The 21,195-nt window shown below is 53.7% G+C and overlaps 2 long non-coding RNA genes across 2 annotated transcripts; both read right to left on the minus strand.

Moving 5' to 3' along the window:
- Positions 1-1,262: 1,262 nt before the first annotated feature.
- Positions 1,263-2,715, minus strand: LOC142921682 (uncharacterized). Its single transcript, XR_012939615.1, has 3 exons — positions 2,580-2,715; positions 1,751-1,895; positions 1,263-1,483 (listed from the first exon to the last, which is right to left on the minus strand). It is a non-coding gene; the product is annotated as an uncharacterized LOC142921682 (long non-coding RNA).
- Positions 2,716-16,576: 13,861 nt separating this feature from the next.
- LOC142921683 (uncharacterized) lies at positions 16,577-18,029 on the minus strand. Its single transcript, XR_012939616.1, has 3 exons — positions 17,894-18,029; positions 17,065-17,209; positions 16,577-16,797 (listed from the first exon to the last, which is right to left on the minus strand). It is a non-coding gene; the product is annotated as an uncharacterized LOC142921683 (long non-coding RNA).
- Between the last annotated feature and the right edge of the window lie 3,166 nt (positions 18,030-21,195).

The raw sequence follows: 21,195 nt of genomic DNA on the forward strand, positions 1-21,195 counted from the left end.
CCTTGCCTCTGGTTGATGGGAAGGCGAGCCCAAAGTAGCCTGGGGATTACAGCATCCCACACCTGACCGCCACACTCCCACGCCCCCTTCATTCTTTTGTTCAGAAGAAGAGCCACTCCCTGTTGTTTGGCAGTCTCCTGCCCCGAGTAAAGGACTGTCCACCCCTCATGGTGGCAGGAGCCAGAGCCGGTCCCCTGGACCTCCTGAATACCATAGAGATGCAGGCGGTACCGGTCCAGCTCCCAACAAAAGAATGGAAGCCTCTCCTCCGCAATGAGCGTTCGAACATTCCACGTGGCCATCCGTAGAGGCTTTTTGTTGTTTCTGAAGAAGCCCCGAGGATAAAGATTCAATCTCCTCGCTCCGCCAAATGGGGTTTGGCCAGGAGACGTCATAGACGCCCGTACCCCTGGTGCCTCCGGCACAAACTTAATAAATGCATTACCTCGTATTTTAGTGGTAGTTAATTGAAAGTGGAGGGGTTACCAGTCCCTCGCACCGGTCCAAAGCCCCCTTTTGGCCATTGTGGTGGTAACAAATGCCATGAAGGGAAAGGCCAATCTAAATTGGCCCTCCCCCCACGGCACTGCCCACCACAATTTTGCCGTCCGGCACCTCGAGGAGGTAGGGGGTTGTTTTTGCCGGACAATACACACACACGGACATACATACACATACACATACATCCACACACGTGTACATACATACACATACATAAACAAAGACCCTCCATATAGCCTCAACAGACTGTAGGGGCAAGTGCTGTTAGCGAGCACCTATGAAGAGACCGGAACGGTACACGAGGGGGTTGGTGGCAAGCACAATGCCCGACCACCTTTGTCTGCTCAGTGGCGATGTTTACACACCACACCAGGTACTCAATTGAGGCTGAGTACACCTAGGGGAGGCCCAGGACCATTTCAGATAATCTTCACCGGTGTTGGCCACGAGCGGGAATTGAACCCGGGTCGCCGGGTTCGTAGCGCTAACCACTACTTTACCACTACCCATCTTGGTGTGGGGGTCACCTGAGTCTCGATGTTGTGCCCTTTGAGTGCCGAGCGGATGAAGTGCAGCACGCAGTCCACCAGCCCCTCGCACTGCCGCATGCTCAGCCGCCTGTCCGGGTCTGCCAAGCTCAACTCCCTGCAACGTCACCGCCGTGACGTGAACCCTGACGTCCCCGTCACGTCAACCACGACATTCCCGTCGCGTCCACCGCAACGTCCCCGTCACGTCTGTCTCGGCGCGCCTTACCGCAGGCACGCCAAGGCGTTGCAGAACGCCGCGGAAGGCGAGGCGGGCGAGCTGAGTGAGGAGGGTGAGACGGGCGAGCTGGGTGAGGACGGTGAGGAGGGTTTGTCTCCAACGTTGCTCCTCCAGCCGCTCTCTGGCACCAGCACGAGCTCCACCAGCGCCGGGAGGCAGAGCTCCACCAGCGCAGCCCTCAGAGGCTCGTGGCACGACAGGTTCCACAGCGTGCCTGGGGTAGGGGTGGCGAGGGTGGGTGGGTGGTGAGTGTGAGTGGTGAGTGTGGGTGGTGAGCATGGCGAGAGTGGTGAGCCTGGTGAGAGTGGTGAGCCTGGTGAGAGTAGTGAGCGTGGTGAGAGTGGTGAGCGTGACGAGCGTGGCGAGCATGGGTGGTGAGTGTGGGTGGTGAGCGTGGGTGGTGAGTGTGGGTGGCGAGAGTGGGTGGTGAGTGGTGAGTGTGGGTGGCGAGAGTGGGTGGTGAGTGTGGGTGGGTTGCTACCGGTGATCTTCTCCAGGGTGTGAGGGTTGTGAGTGCGTCCCAGCAGGCTGGCGAAGGCCGCGATGCCTCCATTGTTGCAGAGGGCCAATGCGCCAACATGGTTGGAGCTGAGGACTTGCAACACCTCACATGCATATGCACGCACCTGTGGGGGCACGGGGAGATGAGGAGATGCACAAACAACAACCGCCATACGCCACCAAGTGGCGGTGATGTCACCACGACGCTTGTGCCAGGCTATGTGCACCTTGAGGCCACGTGAAGTGTCGAACGCCCGCTGGCAGAAGGTCAAGGGACAGACCCAGGTGCCACGGGTCGACTGACTGAGATGACTGGCTGATGCACCGCCTGTGCCCCCTCCTGTGCCAACCTGCTGTGCTTTAGCCACCCGGCGCTCCGCTCGTTGTTCTGAGCGTCGCTCCTCCGCCCTCCGTTGTTGTTGGAGGGCGACTGCCTCCAACTGCCCAGTAGCGTCCTTCACGAGCCTCCTCCACAGAGGCCGATTTTTACACCGCTGGTACCAGTCATCGGGAAGTCGACTCAGCTCCACATCCTCTTGTACCACGTCACTCCATCTCTTCTCTAGCCCGTGCCGCGCACAGACAAAGATACCCCGTATAGCCTTAACAGACTGTAGGGGCAAGTGCTGTTAGCGAGCGCCTTTAAAGGCCGGCACAGCACACGAGGGGGTGGGTGGCCAGCACCATGCCCGGCCGCCTTTGTCTCCCTAGCGGCGATGTTTACACATCCCTCCAGGTACTCATTTGAGGCTGAGTCGACCTACACACACACAGACACATATCCTTGTGCGCCCCACCCGTGGTCTCACCTGGTCGTCGTCCTCACGGTCAGTGAGCAGCGTGAGGAGTGAGCGCGGCGTCCCAGCCGCCCTCACCACTGCCACCGCCCACTCCTCGGGTTGCTCGCAACCACCACTGCCACCACGGCCACCACCCCCACCAACACCACCACCACCGCCACCACCACAAACACCACCACCCCCACCACCACCAACACCACCACCGCCACCAACACCACCACCGACAACACCACCACCACCAACGCCACCAACACCACCACCAATAACACCACCACCAACACCACCACCAACACCACAGCCAGCGGCGGTGGTGTTGGTGGTGGTGCAGCAGCAGCAGCAGCGTCTGAGAGCGCCCAGGAAGCCGAGCCACCAGCGGCACAGCGGGGAGCCAAGCGGCAGTGCGGCAGTAGCAGCAGGGACAGCAGCAGGAGCAGCAGCAGGGACAGCAGGGGCAGCGGCGGCAGGGGCAGCAGGGGCAGCGGCGGCAGGGGCAGCAGCAGCAGGGACAGCAGCAGCAGGGGCAGCAACAGCAGGGGCAGCAGCAGCAGGGACAGCAGCAGGGACAGCAGGGACAGCAGCAGCAGGGACAGCAACAGCAGGGACAGCGGGGGCAGCAGGGGCAGCAGCAGCAGCAGGGACAGCAGCAGGGGCAGCAGGGACAGCAGGGACAGCAGGGACAGCAGCAGCAGGGGCAGCAGCAGCAGGGACAGCAGGGGCAGCAACAGGGGCAGCAGGGACAGCGGGGGCAGCAGGGACAGCAGGGGCAGCAGCAGCAGGGACAGCAGGGGCAGCAACAGCAGCAGGGACAGCAGAAGGGTCAGGGCGCAGAGCGTGAGACAGGAAGGCCGCGTTGGCCATGGTGGTGACAAAGTCCTCGTCCTGGGGGGGAGGGAGGGGGAGTGGGGGAGTGGTGAGTGTACTAGTGGTGAGTGTACTAGTGGTGAGTAGTGGTGAGTGTACTAGTGGTGAGTGGTGAGTGTACTAGTGGTGAGTAGTGGTGAGTGGTGAGTGTACTAGTGGTCAGTGTACTAGTGGTGAGTGGTGGGTGTACTAGTGGTGAGTAGTGGTGAGTGGTGAGTGTACTAGTGGTGAGTGTACTAGTGGTGAGTGTACTAGTGGTGAGTGGTGAGTGTACTAGTGGTGAGTGTACTAGTGGTGAGTGGTGAGTGTACTAGTGGTAAGTGTACTAGTGGTGAGTAGTGGTGAGTGGTGAGAGTACTAGTGGTGAGTGTACTAGTGGTGAGTAGTGGTGAGTGGTGAGTGTACTAGTGGTGAGTGTACTAGTGGTGAGTGGTGAGTAGTGGTGAGTGGTGGGTGTACTAGTGGTGAGTATACTAGTGGTGAGTGTACTAGTGGTGAGTAGTGGTGAGTGGTGAGTGTACTAGTGGTGAGTAGTGGTGAGTGTACTAGTGGTGAGTGGTGAGTAGTGGTGAGTTTTGAGTAGTGGTGAGTGTACTAGTGGTGAGTGTACTAGTGGTGAGTGGTGAGTGTACTAGTGGTGAGTAGTGGTGAGTGTACTAGTGGTGAGTAGTGGTGAGTGGTGAGTAGTGGTGAGTGGTGAGTAGTGGTGAGTGTACTAGTGGTGAGTGTACTAGTGGTGAGTGTACTAGTGGTGAGTAGTGGTGAATGTATTAGTGGTGAGTGTACTAGTGGTGAGTGGTGAGTAGTGGTGAGTAGTGGTGAGTGTACTAGTGGTGAGTGGTGAGTAGTGGTGAGTGTTGAGTGTACTAGTGGTGAGTGTACTAGTGGTGGGTAGTGCTGAGTGGAGAGTAGTGGTGAGTGTACTAGTGGTGAGTGTACTAGTGGTGAGTGGTGAGTAGTGGTGAGTGTACTAGTGGTGAGTAGTGGTGAGTGTACTAGTGGTGAGTGTACTAGTGGTGAGTAGTGGTGAGTGTACTAGTGGTGAGTGGTGAGTGTACTAGTGGTGAGTGTACTAGTGGTGAGTGTACTAGTGGTGAGTAGTGGTGAGTGGTGAGTAGTGGTGAGTGGTGAGTGTACTAGTGGTGAGTGGTGAGTGTACTAGTGGTGAGTGTACTAGTGGTGAGTAGTGGTGAGTGGTGAGTGTACTAGTGGTGAGTAGTGGTGAGTGTACTAGTGGTGAGTGGTGAGTAGTGGTGAGTGTACTAGTGGTGAGTGTACTAGTGGTGAGTAGTGGTGAGTGTTGAGTGTAAACTCACCAGGCGATGCTGAACCCCCCAAACCCGGATCCAACTCCACACGACGAACCGGTTCCAAACACAAGTCGACAAGGTATTGATTCAGACTCTAAGTCGATTCCTCATGCAATTCAATGAGCAATCGAATTCTAATACAACTCTTCAATCCGATTCCCCGTGCAAGTCAATAGGAGTCGATTCTTAATGCGTTTAAAAAGGAGTCGACTCCTCACGAAACAATGTTGAGAATCAATTTATACGGTGGCGTCACGGAGGTAAAATAAAACAAAATAAAAGAAAACAATTAAATCACGACGTTTTGGAGGCAACACAAGTCTCCTTCTTCAGGTGGAACAGACACAGCGGTGTACTAGTGGTGAGTGGTGAGTAGTGGTGAGTGGTGAGTGTACTAGTGGTGAGTGTACTAGTGGTGAGTGTTGAGTGTACTAGTGGTGAGTAGTGGTGAGTGGTGAGTAGTGGTGAGTGGTGAGTGTACTAGTGGTGAGTGTACTAGTGGTGAGTAGTGGTGAGTGGTGAGTAGTGGTGAGTGGTGAGTGTACTAGTGGTGAGTAGTGGTGAGTGGTGAGTAGTGGTGAGTGGTGAGTGTACTAGTGGTGAGTGGTGAGTGTACTAGTGGTGAGTGTACTAGTGGTGAGTGTACTAGTGGTGAGTGTACTAGTGGTGAGTAGTGGTGAGTGTACTAGTGGTGAGTGTACTAGTGGTGAGTAGTGGTGAGTGGTGAGTAGTGGTGAGTGGTGAGTGTACTAATGGTGAGTGTACTAGTGGTGAGTAGTGGTGAGTGGTGAGTAGTGGTGAGTGTACTAGTGGTGAGTGTACTAGTGGTGATTGGTGAGTGTACTAGTGGTGAGTAGTGGTGAGTGGTGAGTAGTGGTGAGTGGTGAGTGTACTAGTGGTGAGTGTACTAGTGGTGAGTAGTGGTGAGTGGTGAGTAGTGGTGAGTGGTGAGTGTACTAGTGGTGAGTAGTGGTGAGTGGTGAGTAGTGGTGAGTGGTGAGTGTACTAGTGGTGAGTGGTGAGTGTACTAATGGTGAGTGTACTAGTGGTGAGTAGTGGTGAGTGGTGGGTGTACTAGTGGTGAGTGTACTAGTGGTGAGTGTACTAGTGGTGAGTAGTGGTGAGTGTACTAGTGGTGAGTGTACTAGTGGTGAGTAGTGGTGAGTGGTGAGTAGTGGTGAGTGGTGAGTGTACTAATGGTGAGTGTACTAGTGGTGAGTAGTGGTGAGTGGTGAGTAGTGGTGCGTGGTGAGTGTACTAGTGGTGAGTGTACTAGTGGTGAGTAGTGGTGAGTGGTGAGCAGTGGTGAGTGGTGAGTGTACTAGTGGTGAGTGGTGAGTGTACTAGTGGTGAGTGTACTAGTAGTGAGTAGTGGTGAGTGGTGAGTGTACTAGTGGTGAGTGTACTAGTGGTGAGTAGTGGTGAGTGGTGAGTAGTGGTGAGTGGTGAGTGTACTAGTGGTGAGTAGTGGTGAGTGGTGAGTAGTGGTGAGTGGTGAGTGTACTAGTGGTGAGTGGTGAGTGTACTAATGGTGTACTAGTGGTGAGTAGTGGTGAGTGGTGGGTGTACTAGTGGTGAGTGTACTAGTGGTGAGTGTACTAGTGGTGAGTAGTGGTGAGTGTACTAGTGGTGAGTGTACTAGTGGTGAGTAGTGGTGAGTGGTGAGTAGTGGTGAGTGGTGAGTGTACTAATGGTGAGTGTACTAGTGGTGAGTAGTGGTGAGTGGTGAGTAGTGGTGCGTGGTGAGTGTACTAGTGGTGAGTGTACTAGTGGTGAGTAGTGGTGAGTGGTGAGCAGTGGTGAGTGGTGAGTGTACTAGTGGTGAGTGGTGAGTGTACTAGTGGTGAGTGTACTAGTAGTGAGTAGTGGTGAGTGGTGAGTGTACTAGTGGTGAGTGTACTAGTGGTGAGTGTACTAGTGATGAGTGGTGAGTGTACTAGTGGTGAGTGGTGGGTGTACTAGTGGTGAGTGTACTAGTGGTGAGTGTTGAGTAGTGGTGAGTAGTGGTGAGTGTACTACTGGTGAGTGTACTAGTGGTGAGTGGTGAGTGTACTAGTGGTGAGTGGTGAGTAGTGGTGAGTGGTGAGTAGTGGTGAGTGTACTAGTGGTGAGTAGTGGTGAGTGTACTAGTGGTGAGTGGTGAGTAGTGGTGAGTGGTGAGTAGTGGTGAGTGTACTAGTGGTGAGTGTACTAGTGGTGAGTGTACTAGTGGTGAGTAGTGGTGAGTGTACTAGTGGGGGAGTGGTGAGTGTGCTAGTGGTGAGTGTACTAGTGGTGAGTGGTGAGTGTACTAGTGGTGAGTGTACTAGTGGTGAGTGTATTAGTGGTGAGTGTACTAGTGGTGAGTGGTGAGTAGTGGTGAGTAGTGGTGAGTGTACTAGTGGTGAGTGTACTAGTGGTGAGTAGTGGTGAGTGTACTAGTGGTGAGTGTTGAGTAGTGGTTAGTGTACTAGTGGTGAATGTACTAGTGGTGAGTGGTGAGTGTACTAGTGGTGAGTGTACTAGTGGTGAGTAGTGGTGAGTGTACTAGTGGTGAGTGGTGAGTGTACTAGTGGTGAGTGTACTAGTGGTGAGTAGTGGTGAGTAGTGGTGAGTGTACTAGTGGTGAGTGTACTAGTGGTGAGTGTACTAGTGGTGAGTGGTGGGTGTACTAGTGGTGAGTGTACTAGTGGTGAGTGGTGAGTGTACTAGTGGTGAGTGTACTAGTGGTGAGTGGTGAGTAGTGGTGAGTGGTGAGTGTACTAGTGGTGAGTAGTGGTGAGTGTACTAGTGAGTAGTGGTGAGTGTACTAGTGGTGAGTGTACTAGTGGTGAGTGTACTAGTGGTGAGTGTACTAGTGGTGAGTGGTGGGTGTACTAGTGGTGAGTGTACTAGTGGTGAGTGGTGAGTAGTGGTGAGTGTACTAGTGGTGAGTGGTGAGTAGTGGTAAGTGGTGAGTGTACTAGTGGTGAGTGTACTAGTGGTAAGTGGTGAGTAGTGGTAAGTGGTGAGTGTACTAGTGGTGAGTGTACTAGTGGTGAGTAGTGGTGAGTGTACTAGTGGTGAGTAGTGGTGAGTGTACTAGTGGTGCGTAGTGGTGAGTGTACTAGTGGTGAGTGTACTAGTGGCGAGTGTACTAGTGGTGAGTAGTGGTGAGTGTACTAGTGGTGAGTGTACTAGTGGTGAGTAGTGGTGAGTGTTGAGTGTAAACTCACCAGGCGATGCTGAACCCCCCAGACCCGGATCCAACTCCACACCACGAACCGGTTCCAAACACAAGTCGACAAGGAATTGATTCAGACGCTAAGTCGATTCCTCATGCAATTCAATGAGCAATCGATTTCTAATACAATCTACAATCCGATTCCCTGTGCAAGTCAATGGGAGTCGATTCTTAATGCGATTAAAAAGGAGTCGACTCCTCACGAAACAATGAGAATCAATTTGTACGGTGGAGTCACGGAGGTAAAATAAAATAAAACAAAAGAAAACAATTAAATCACAACGTTTCGGAGGCAACACAAGTCTCCTTCTTCAGGTGGAACAGACACACCGGAACATCAGTGTCAAGTGGACAGCTCAGTGACACAGAATTAGTAAAGTTGGACTACATGTTTATTTCTCGAAAGCATTTTGGCTGTAGACCAGTGTAACAAGTCAAAAATTTAACTGGAGGCTTTATTTCTTCCAGCACAAGACGCATGATATGGTAGCTGCAGTAAGCCACCCACCGCCGACACACACACACCCACGTGTATTTGTGGATGCACTAAGCCGACACACACACACACACCTGTACTTGTGGTTGCACTAAGTCCGACACACACACACACCTGTACTTGTGGATGCACTAAGTCCGACACACAAACACACACCTGTACTTGTGGATGCACTAAGTCCGACACACACACCGACCCATCTGTACTGGTGGATGCACTAAGTCTGACACACACACACACACCGACCCACTGTACTGGTGGATGCACTAAGTCCGACACACACACACCTGTACTTGTGGATGCGTTAAGTCCGACACACACACCGACCCACCTGTACTGGTGGGTGCACTAAGTCCAACACACACACACACCTGTACTTGTGGATGCACTAAGTCTGACACACACATTGTCTGTATGTAAGTGTCTGTATGTAAGTGTCTAAGTGTCTGTATGTAAGTGTCTCTATGTAAGAGTCTGTATGTAAGTGTCTGTATGTAAGTGTCTAAGTGTCTGTATGTAAGGGTCTGTATGTAAGTGTCTATATGTAAGTGTCTGTATGTAAGTGTCTGTATGTAAGTGTCTGTATGTAAGTGTTTGTATGTAAGTGTCTGTATGTAAGTGTCTCAGTGTCTGTATGTAAGTGTCTTTATGTAAGAGTCTTATGTAAGTGTCTGTATGTAAGTGTCTAAGTGTCTGTATGTAAGTGTCTTTATGTAAGAGTCTGTATGTCAGTGTCTGTATGTAAGTGTCTGTATGTAAGTGTCTGTATGTAAGTGTTTGTATGTAAGTGTCTGTATGTAAGTGTCTCAGTGTCTGTTTGTGTCAGTATGTAAGTGTCTGTATGTAAGTGTCTATGTAAGTATCTGTATGTAAGTGCCTGTATGTAAGTGTGTGTATGTAAGTGTTTGTATGTAAGTGTCTGTATGTAAGTGTCTCAGTGTCTGTTTGTGTCAGTTTGTAAGTGTCTGTATGTAAGTGTCTGTATGTAAGTGTCTCAGTGTCTGTATGTAAATGTCTGTATGTAAGTGTCTCAGTGTCTGTATGTAAGTGTCTGTATGTAAGCTTCTGTATGTAAGTGTTTGTATTTACGTGTCTCAGTGTCTGTAAGTAAATGTCTAAGTAAGTGTCTGTATGTAAGTGTCTGTATGTAAGTGTCTGTATGTTAAGTGTTTGTATGTAAATGTCTGTATGTGAATATCTCAGTGTCTGTATGTAAGTGTCTGTATGTAAGTGTCTGTATGTAAGTGTCTCAGTGTCTGTATGTAAGTGTCTGTATGTAAGTGTCTGTAGGAGCCATCCCTTGACCGCACCCGGGCATCGATCAGCCTCCCATTATATCTGTACCATATGGAGATTCCCCCAGTACAGCTATTGAAGGCTACACGAACTACGTGGTCAAAATAGATGTTATATAATGTGGGAGCCAGAGGACATCCCTGTCGCACCCCAAGGTGTACAGGGAATGGCTCTGACTCCCGGCCACGTAGTTTTACCCGGGCCCGCTCACCATCATGAAGGTCCTTAATGATCGTGGTCAGGTACTCCAAAAGCACGAAGAACAACCCAGAGCCCAGGCCTACTGATGGTATCATAGGCCTTGACCAGGTCAATAAAGCAGAGATGTAGGTCTTGTTGGAATTCCCTACACCTCTGCTGTAGCAGACGGACAGAAAATATGGTATCTGTGCAGGACCGCCCTTTCCTGAAACCGCATTGGGGCTCCACAAGCCTCTCCTCAGCATGCCTGGCAAGGCGATGCTGAATAATCCTTGCCAGGACCTTTCCCGGCACACTGAGGAGTGAGATGCCCCTGTAGTTGTTACAGTCTGTGCGGTCCCCCTTCTTAAAGAGGGGGACGACCAGGGCATCCTTCCAATCCTGTGGAACCCGTCCAGCGGCCCAGACCGTTGTTATGATGTCATATAGGGCAGTCTGTGCACAAACGCCACCCTCCCTCAGCATTTCGCTTGGGAGATCATCTCTGCCCGCTGCCTTTCCTGGTCTCAGACTTCGGATCGCCTTCAGTACTTCCTCAACAGATGGCACCTCAGCCAGCCACTCACGGGGGGTGACTTCTTCCAATATTTGAGGCACCACAGCCTCAGCAGGGTCATCCTCACTTTGTGCCACGATTTTTTCCTGGCTGAGGGATTTTCCCTCCCCCAGGACCTCACAGAAATGCTCAGCAAATCTGCAAACCTGTTCCTGGGGGTCGGAGATTGGATCACCGTTTTTTCCCCTAATGATGGTAATAGGTGTGGCGCTGCAGGTTACTTTTTTTATGGAGTTAAATAGAGATTTGTGATCATGGGCCACTGAGGCAGACTCCATCTCCTCAGCAACCCGCGACCACCACCCATCCTTGCAGCGCCTCACGGCTCTCCGAACCTCCGAGCGAAGGCTGCGGTAAGCCTCCTCATTCTCTGACGTGGGACTCTGTAGCCGATGACAGTGGGCCTGTCACTTTTTCTCAACCATCCTGAACACCTCCTCTGTCAGCCAGGGTCTCTGTGGAGGTCTGGACCGCGTACCCAAAGCAGCCATTGCAGCTGCATGAGTCACAGTCCTAAACCTCGCCCATTTACCCTCGACATCAGGAGCAGTCGGGGACGATGCCAATCCCAGCCGCAAGCGATGATGAAATTCTCGCTTGCAACTTTCATCAGATAACTGAGACCAGGCCACTTTAGGTCGGAATGGGGTCCTGGGTGTACACCCACCACCGGAGTGGAAGAATGGCAGGCGCATCTTACAGATGACTAGTCGATGGTCAGAGGGCAGATGAGCTCCACGGTAGGTCCTGGTGTCAAGGACATAGGCTCGCATCCGCTGGTCCGTCACTATGTAGTCCAGCAGATGTTCTTGCTTGGACCCGGCATGCATCCATGATGTTGTGTGGATGCGCCGATGCCGGAACAGCGTGTTGGTAATTACAAGCCCATGGGCTGCACAAAAATCTAGCAGCCTCCTACCGTTGTTATTGAGCTGATCTGGCCCATGCCCTCCAATCACTCCAGACCAGGTTCCAGTATCATGACACACACACACAGACACACACACACAGACACACACACAGACATACACACACACAGACACACACAGACACACACAGACACACAGACACACACAGACACACACAGACACACACACAGACACACACACAGACACACACACACACAGACACACACACAGACAACAACAACAACCGCCATTCGCCACTAAGTGGCGGTGACGTCACCACGACGCTTGTGCCAGGCTATGTGCACCCTGAGGCCACGTGAAGTGTCGAACGCCCGCTGGCAGGAGGTCACGGGGCAGACCCAGGTGCCACGGGTCGACTGACTGAGATGACTGGCTGATGCACCACCTGTGCCCCCTACTGTGCCAACCTGCTGTGCTTTAGCCACCCGGCGCTCCGCTCGTTGTTCTGAGCGTCGCTCCTCCGCCCTCCGTTGTTGTTGGAGGGCGACTACCTCCAACTGCCCAGTAGCGTCCTTCACGAGCCTCCTCCACAGATACCAACCTTGACACCGCTGGTACCAGTCATCGACAAGTCCACTCAGCTCCACGTCCTTCTGTACCACATCACTCCATCTCTTCTCTAGCCGGTGCCGCGCCCGTTTAGTCCCCTCGATCCGGCCGAACAAAAGCTGTTTCGGCATGCGGTGGCTGGGCATGCGGGCTACATGACCCAGCCATCGCAGCCTTGCCCGCCGGAGGAGCTCACCGATGGGACCTTGCCCAGATCTTTCAAGGATTTGTGAGCTCCTCACACAATCTAGTCTGGTTAAACCCAGGATGGATCGTAGGCAGGCCAGCCTAACTGTTTCTAACCGGTGAAGATGTTCCATTAGGGGGGTCCACGTTTCGCAAGCGTAGAGAAGGGAGGGAATGACCGTGGCCGAGAAGACCTGAAGCTTAGTACGGAGCGATAGACCAGGTAGCTTCCACACAGCGTCACGCAACCGATGAAAAGATATTGCTGCTCGACTGATTCGGAGTGAGACCTCTGCTGTTAAACTGGAGCCGGTCATAAGCACACTGCCCAGGTATGGGAAACTCATACTCTTTGGTTCTATTCGGTGAAGTCACGTAGGTAAAAAATAAATATGGGAATCTCTCCACTCTCTCCACAACTGCCCCATCACCGATTGGGAGTTGTGGGGGTGGAGTGTCCGATGGTACAAAATACCCAGGCAGGTGCTTAGTTTTGGTGGGGGTGATGGTAAGGCCCCATCTCTTAGTGGCACGCTCCAGTCTCAGCAGCCAGCATCTCCAATTCCTCCTCTGAATGAGCAGCAATTACCAAATCATCGGCATACATAACGTGGTTGAGCAATAGGGAGCCATCCCGTGACTGCACCTGGGCATCGATCAGCCTCCCTTATATCTGTACCAAATGGAGATTCCCCCGGTACAGCTATTGAAGGCTTCACGAACTACGTGGTCAAAATAGATGTTAAATAATGTGGGAGCCAGAGGACATCACTGTCGCACCCCGGCCACGAAGTTCTACCCTGGCCCGCTCACCATCATGAAGTTCCTTAATGATCATAAGCAGAGCGTTAGGGACTCCGAAAGCACTAAGAACAACCCAGAGCCCAGGCCTACTGATGGTATCATAGGCCTTGAGCAGGTCAAAAAAGCGGAGATGTGGAATTTCCTACACTTCTGCTGTAGCAGACCGATAGAAAATATGGCATCTTTGCAGGACCGCCCTTTCCTGAAACCGCAATGGGGCTCTGCAAGCCTCGCCTCAGCGTGCCTGACAAGGCGATGTTGAATAATCCTTGCCAGGACCTTTCCCGGCACACTGAGGCATGAGATGCCCCTGTAGTTGTTACAGTCCGTGCGTTCCCCCTTCTTAAAGAGGGGGACCACCAGGGCATCCTTCCAATCCTGCGGAACCCGTCCAGTGGTCCAGACTGCTGTTATGATGTCATATAGGGCAGTCTGTGCTCAAACGCCACCCTCCCTCAGCATTTTGCTTGGGAGATCATCTCTACCCAGTGCCTTTCCTGGTCTCAGACTCCGGATCGCCTTCAGTACTTCTTCAACAGATGGCACCTCAGCCAGCCACTCACAGGGGGTGACTTCCTCTTCTATGAGGCACCGCAGCCTCAGCAGGGTCATCCTCACTTTGTGCCACGATGTTTTCCAGGTTGGGGGATTTCCCCTCCCCCAGGACCTCCCAAAAATGCTCAGCAAATCTGCAAACCTGTTCCTGGGGGTCGGAGATTGGATCACCGTTCTTTCTCCTAATGATGGTAATAGGTGTGGCGCTGCAGGTTACTTTTTTGATGGAGTTAAATAGGAATTTGTGATCACAGGCCATTGGGGCAGACTCCATCTCCTCAGCAACCTGCAACCACCAACCATCCTTAAGGCGCCTCACGGCTCTACGAACCTCCGAGCGAAGGCTTCGGTAAGCCTCCTCATTCTCTGACATGGGATGTTGTAGATGATGAGAGTGGGCCTGTCACTTTTTCTCAGCCAGCCTGAACACCTCCTTTGTCAGCCAGGGTCTCTGAGGAGGTCTGGACCGTGTACCCAAAGAAGCCATTGCAGCTGCATAAGCCACAGTCCTAAACCTCGCCCATTTCCCCTCGACATGAGGAGGTTTGGGATGATGCCAACCCCAGCTGCAAGCGATGATTAAATTATCGCTTGAAATTTTAATCAGCTAGCTGAGACAATGCCACTATGGGTTTGAATGGGGTCCTGGGTGTACACCCACCACCGGAGTGGAAGAATGGCAGGCACATCTTAAAGATGCCAAGTCGATGGTCAGTGGGCAGATCAGCTCCTGGTGTCAAGGACATGGGCCCGCATCCACTGTTCCATCACAATGTAGTCCAGCAGATGGTCTTGCTTGTGTAGTGACTGTGATTGTCACTGTGTGGTGCCGGGCTTACGAAACCGCAGCGGATAATGTCTTGGCATTATGTGTAGTCCGCTTACTGGGCGAAGTACCAGCCCTCACGGGGCTTGGGTGAGCGCTGTGCAGCGTGGAGGCACCATGTGCGGTGTGCGGTGCGGGCTCCCGGTGAGGGAGCGAGAGGGAGTGTCAGCCAGCCAGGGTTACGTTGGGGCATGATACGCTGGTTGGCCTGCCGACACGTAACCGGATGATATTGGAGGGGGGCCTCCGGTGGACGGGGGCCGCTGGGCGGTCACGTGGTATAGCAGAGCTCTTGGGGAGCCTTCGGGAAAGAGCCGGAGAGATCTGGAAGGTGGGCGGGGCGAGGGGCGGAGCCAACCCCAGCCCAGGCCGATATAACGGGGGCCCCGGGAGGGGCTCGGGGTTCTTCGTGTTACTGGTGATGAAGATCCACGTCGGGTTGAAGAAGCCTCTAGCCACGTGGTCCGGGACCCAGCTTGTGGTCTGGGCCGGGATAGCGAACCGTGTCTAGTTCTGCCGTAGCGTGGCTAGATGAGCATTCAACACCCAAGTGTAGGTTGTGTTATGTTACGTTGAGTTTCTGAATAAAGTGTTGCTCCCAAGACAACGTCTGCGACTCAGTTGAACTCGTTACACTTGGACCTGGCATGCATCCATGATGTTGTGTGGATGTGCCGATGCCGGAACAGCGTGTTGGTAATTACAAGCCCATGGGCTGCACAAAAATCTATCAGCCTCTTACCGTTGTTATTGAGCTGATCTGGCCCATGCCCTCCAATCACTCCAGACCAGGTGCTAGCATCATGACCAACTCGGGCATTGAAGTCACCCAACAAGATGACTCTATCCCGAAGGGCCACTTTAGCCAGTATCTTTGACAGGAGGTCATAGAAGCCATCTGACTCATCGGCCTTGCCTGCATCCTTCCAGATGTTCGTCTTCAGTGGGGGCATACATAACCACGACCACCACTCCTTGCCTCTGGTTGATGGGAAGGCGAGCCCAAAGTAGCCTGGGGATTACAGCATCCCACACCTGACCGCCACACTCCCACGCCCCCTTCATTCTTTTGTTCAGAAGAAGAGCCACTCCCTGTTGTTTGGCAGTCTCCTGCCCCGAGTAAAGGACTGTCCACCCCTCATGGTGGCAGGAGCCAGAGCCGGTCCCCTGGACCTCCTGAATACCATAGAGATGCAGGCGGTACCGGTCCAGCTCCCAACAAAAGAATGGAAGCCTCTCCTCCGCAATGAGCGTTCGAACATTCCACGTGGCCATCCGTAGAGGCTTTTTGTTGTTTCTGAAGAAGCCCCGAGGATAAAGATTCAATCTCCTCGCTCCGCCAAATGGGGTTTGGCCAGGAGACGTCATAGACGCCCGTACCCCTGGTGCCTCCGGCACAAACTTAATAAATGCATTACCTCGTATTTTAGTGGTAGTTAATTGAAAGTGGAGGGGTTACCAGTCCCTCGCACCGGTCCAAAGCCCCCTTTTGGCCATTGTGGTGGTAACAAATGCCATGAAGGGAAAGGCCAATCTAAATTGGCCCTCCCCCCACGGCACTGCCCACCACAATTTTGCCGTCCGGCACCTCGAGGAGGTAGGGGGTTGTTTTTGCCGGACAATACACACACACGGACATACATACACATACACATACATCCACACACGTGTACATACATACACATACATAAACAAAGACCCTCCATATAGCCTCAACAGACTGTAGGGGCAAGTGCTGTTAGCGAGCACCTATGAAGAGACCGGAACGGTACACGAGGGGGTTGGTGGCAAGCACAATGCCCAACCACCTTTGTCTGCTCAGTGGCGATGTTTACACACCACACCAGGTACTCAATTGAGGCTGAGTACACCTAGGGGAGGCCCAGGACCATTTCAGATAATCTTCACCGGTGTTGGCCACGAGCGGGAATTGAACCCGGGTCGCCGGGTTCGTAGCGCTAACCACTACTTTACCACTACCCATCTTGGTGTGGGGGTCACCTGAGTCTCGATGTTGTGCCCTTTGAGTGCCGAGCGGATGAAGTGCAGCACGCAGTCCACCAGCCCCTCGCACTGCCGCATGCTCAGCCGCCTGTCCGGGTCTGCCAAGCTCAACTCCCTGCAACGTCACCGCCGTGACGTGAACCCTGACGTCCCCGTCACGTCAACCACGACATTCCCGTCGCGTCCACCGCAACGTCCCCGTCACGTCTGTCTCGGCGCGCCTTACCGCAGGCACGCCAAGGCGTTGCAGAACGCCGCGGAAGGCGAGGCGGGCGAGCTGAGTGAGGAGGGTGAGACGGGCGAGCTGGGTGAGGACGGTGAGGAGGGTTTGTCTCCAACGTTGCTCCTCCAGCCGCTCTCTGGCACCAGCACGAGCTCCACCAGCGCCGGGAGGCAGAGCTCCACCAGCGCAGCCCTCAGAGGCTCGTGGCACGACAGGTTCCACAGCGTGCCTGGGGTAGGGGTGGCGAGGGTGGGTGGGTGGTGAGTGTGAGTGGTGAGTGTGGGTGGTGAGCATGGCGAGAGTGGTGAGCCTGGTGAGAGTGGTGAGCCTGGTGAGAGTAGTGAGCGTGGTGAGAGTGGTGAGCGTGACGAGCGTGGCGAGCATGGGTGGTGAGTGTGGGTGGTGAGCGTGGGTGGTGAGTGTGGGTGGCGAGAGTGGGTGGTGAGTGGTGAGTGTGGGTGGCGAGAGTGGGTGGTGAGTGTGGGTGGGTTGCTACCGGTGATCTTCTCCAGGGTGTGAGGGTTGTGAGTGCGTCCCAGCAGGCTGGCGAAGGCCGCGATGCCTCCATTGTTGCAGAGGGCCAATGCGCCAACATGGTTGGAGCTGAGGACTTGCAACACCTCACATGCATATGCACGCACCTGTGGGGGCACGGGGAGATGAGGAGATGCACAAACAACAACCGCCATACGCCACCAAGTGGCGGTGATGTCACCACGACGCTTGTGCCAGGCTATGTGCACCTTGAGGCCACGTGAAGTGTCGAACGCCCGCTGGCAGAAGGTCAAGGGACAGACCCAGGTGCCACGGGTCGACTGACTGAGATGACTGGCTGATGCACCGCCTGTGCCCCCTCCTGTGCCAACCTGCTGTGCTTTAGCCACCCGGCGCTCCGCTCGTTGTTCTGAGCGTCGCTCCTCCGCCCTCCGTTGTTGTTGGAGGGCGACTGCCTCCAACTGCCCAGTAGCGTCCTTCACGAGCCTCCTCCACAGAGGCCGATTTTTACACCGCTGGTACCAGTCATCGGGAAGTCGACTCAGCTCCACATCCTCTTGTACCACGTCACTCCATCTCTTCTCTAGCCCGTGCCGCGCACAGACAAAGATACCCCGTATAGCCTTAACAGACTGTAGGGGCAAGTGCTGTTAGCGAGCGCCTTTAAAGGCCGGCACAGCACACGAGGGGGTGGGTGGCCAGCACCATGCCCGGCCGCCTTTGTCTCCCTAGCGGCGATGTTTACACATCCCTCCAGGTACTCATTTGAGGCTGAGTCGACCTACACACACACAGACACATATCCTTGTGCGCCCCACCCGTGGTCTCACCTGGTCGTCGTCCTCACGGTCAGTGAGCAGCGTGAGGAGTGAGCGCGGCGTCCCAGCCGCCCTCACCACTGCCACCGCCCACTCCTCGGGTTGCTCGCAACCACCACTGCCACCACGGCCACCACCCCCACCAACACCACCACCACCGCCACCACCACAAACACCACCACCCCCACCACCACCAACACCACCACCGCCACCAACACCACCACCGACAACACCACCACCACCAACGCCACCAACACCACCACCAATAACACCACCACCAACACCACCACCAACACCACAGCCAGCGGCGGTGGTGTTGGTGGTGGTGCAGCAGCAGCAGCAGCAGCGTCTGAGAGCGCCCAGGAAGCCGAGCCACCAGCGGCACAGCGGGGAGCCAAGCGGCAGTGCGGCAGTAGCAGCAGGGACAGCAGCAGGAGCAGCAGCAGGGACAGCAGGGGCAGCGGCGGCAGGGGCAGCAGGGGCAGCGGCGGCAGGGGCAGCAGCAGCAGGGACAGCAGCAGCAGGGGCAGCAACAGCAGGGGCAGCAGCAGCAGGGACAGCAGCAGGGACAGCAGGGACAGCAGCAGCAGGGACAGCAACAGCAGGGACAGCGGGGGCAGCAGGGGCAGCAGCAGCAGCAGGGACAGCAGCAGGGGCAGCAGGGACAGCAGGGACAGCAGGGACAGCAGCAGCAGGGGCAGCAGCAGCAGGGACAGCAGGGGCAGCAACAGGGGCAGCAGGGACAGCGGGGGCAGCAGGGACAGCAGGGGCAGCAGCAGCAGGGACAGCAGGGGCAGCAACAGCAGCAGGGACAGCAGAAGGGTCAGGGCGCAGAGCGTGAGACAGGAAGGCCGCGTTGGCCATGGTGGTGACAAAGTCCTCGTCCTGGGGGGGAGGGAGGGGGAGTGGGGGAGTGGTGAGTGTACTAGTGGTGAGTGTACTAGTGGTGAGTAGTGGTGAGTGTACTAGTGGTGAGTGGTGAGTGTACTAGTGGTGAGTAGTGGTGAGTGGTGAGTGTACTAGTGGTCAGTGTACTAGTGGTGAGTGGTGGGTGTACTAGTGGTGAGTAGTGGTGAGTGGTGAGTGTACTAGTGGTGAGTGTACTAGTGGTGAGTGTACTAGTGGTGAGTGGTGAGTGTACTAGTGGTGAGTGTACTAGTGGTGAGTGGTGAGTGTACTAGTGGTAAGTGTACTAGTGGTGAGTAGTGGTGAGTGGTGAGAGTACTAGTGGTGAGTGTACTAGTGGTGAGTAGTGGTGAGTGGTGAGTGTACTAGTGGTGAGTGTACTAGTGGTGAGTGGTGAGTAGTGGTGAGTGGTGGGTGTACTAGTGGTGAGTATACTAGTGGTGAGTGTACTAGTGGTGAGTAGTGGTGAGTGGTGAGTGTACTAGTGGTGAGTAGTGGTGAGTGTACTAGTGGTGAGTGGTGAGTAGTGGTGAGTTTTGAGTAGTGGTGAGTGTACTAGTGGTGAGTGTACTAGTGGTGAGTGGTGAGTGTACTAGTGGTGAGTAGTGGTGAGTGTACTAGTGGTGAGTAGTGGTGAGTGGTGAGTAGTGGTGAGTGGTGAGTAGTGGTGAGTGTACTAGTGGTGAGTGTACTAGTGGTGAGTGTACTAGTGGTGAGTAGTGGTGAATGTATTAGTGGTGAGTGTACTAGTGGTGAGTGGTGAGTAGTGGTGAGTAGTGGTGAGTGTACTAGTGGTGAGTGGTGAGTAGTGGTGAGTGTTGAGTGTACTAGTGGTGAGTGTACTAGTGGTGGGTAGTGCTGAGTGGAGAGTAGTGGTGAGTGTACTAGTGGTGAGTGTACTAGTGGTGAGTGGTGAGTAGTGGTGAGTGTACTAGTGGTGAGTAGTGGTGAGTGTACTAGTGGTGAGTGTACTAGTGGTGAGTAGTGGTGAGTGTACTAGTGGTGAGTGGTGAGTGTACTAGTGGTGAGTGTACTAGTGGTGAGTGTACTAGTGGTGAGTAGTGGTGAGTGGTGAGTAGTGGTGAGTGGTGAGTGTACTAGTGGTGAGTGGTGAGTGTACTAGTGGTGAGTGTACTAGTGGTGAGTAGTGGTGAGTGGTGAGTGTACTAGTGGTGAGTAGTGGTGAGTGTACTAGTGGTGAGTGGTGAGTAGTGGTGAGTGTACTAGTGGTGAGTGTACTAGTGGTGAGTAGTGGTGAGTGTTGAGTGTAAACTCACCAGGCGATGCTGAACCCCCCAAACCCGGATCCAACTCCACACGACGAACCGGTTCCAAACACAAGTCGACAAGGTATTGATTCAGACTCTAAGTCGATTCCTCATGCAATTCAATGAGCAATCGAATTCTAATACAACTCTTCAATCCGATTCCCCGTGCAAGTCAATAGGAGTCGATTCTTAATGCGTTTAAAAAGGAGTCGACTCCTCACGAAACAATGTTGAGAATCAATTTATACGGTGGCGTCACGGAGGTAAAATAAAACAAAATAAAAGAAAACAATTAAATCACGACGTTTTGGAGGCAACACAAGTCTCCTTCTTCAGGTGGAACAGACACAGCGGTGTACTAGTGGTGAGTGGTGAGTAGTGGTGAGTGGTGAGTGTACTAGTGGTGAGTGTACTAGTGGTGAGTGTTGAGTGTACTAGTGGTGAGTAGTGGTGAGTGGTGAGTAGTGGTGAGTGGTGAGTGTACTAGTGGTGAGTGTACTAGTGGTGAGTAGTGGTGAGTGGTGAGTAGTGGTGAGTGGTGAGTGTACTAGTGGTGAGTAGTGGTGAGTGGTGAGTAGTGGTGAGTGGTGAGTGTACTAGTGGTGAGTGGTGAGTGTACTAGTGGTGAGTGTACTAGTGGTGAGTGTACTAGTGGTGAGTGTACTAGTGGTGAGTAGTGGTGAGTGTACTAGTGGTGAGTGTACTAGTGGTGAGTAGTGGTGAGTGGTGAGTAGTGGTGAGTGGTGAGTGTACTAATGGTGAGTGTACTAGTGGTGAGTAGTGGTGAGTGGTGAGTAGTGGTGAGTGTACTAGTGGTGAGTGTACTAGTGGTGATTGGTGAGTGTACTAGTGGTGAGTAGTGGTGAGTGGTGAGTAGTGGTGAGTGGTGAGTGTACTAGTGGTGAGTGTACTAGTGGTGAGTAGTGGTGAGTGGTGAGTAGTGGTGAGTGGTGAGTGTACTAGTGGTGAGTAGTGGTGAGTGGTGAGTAGTGGTGAGTGGTGAGTGTACTAGTGGTGAGTGGTGAGTGTACTAATGGTGAGTGTACTAGTGGTGAGTAGTGGTGAGTGGTGGGTGTACTAGTGGTGAGTGTACTAGTGGTGAGTGTACTAGTGGTGAGTAGTGGTGAGTGTACTAGTGGT

The sequence above is a fragment of the Petromyzon marinus genome, unplaced genomic scaffold (genome assembly GCF_048934315.1).
Source record: "Petromyzon marinus isolate PM22_M1 ecotype Great Lakes invasive population unplaced genomic scaffold, UKy_Petmar_22M1.pri1.0 PM_G_Scaffold_84, whole genome shotgun sequence".
NCBI lineage: Eukaryota > Metazoa > Chordata > Hyperoartia > Petromyzontiformes > Petromyzontidae > Petromyzon > Petromyzon marinus.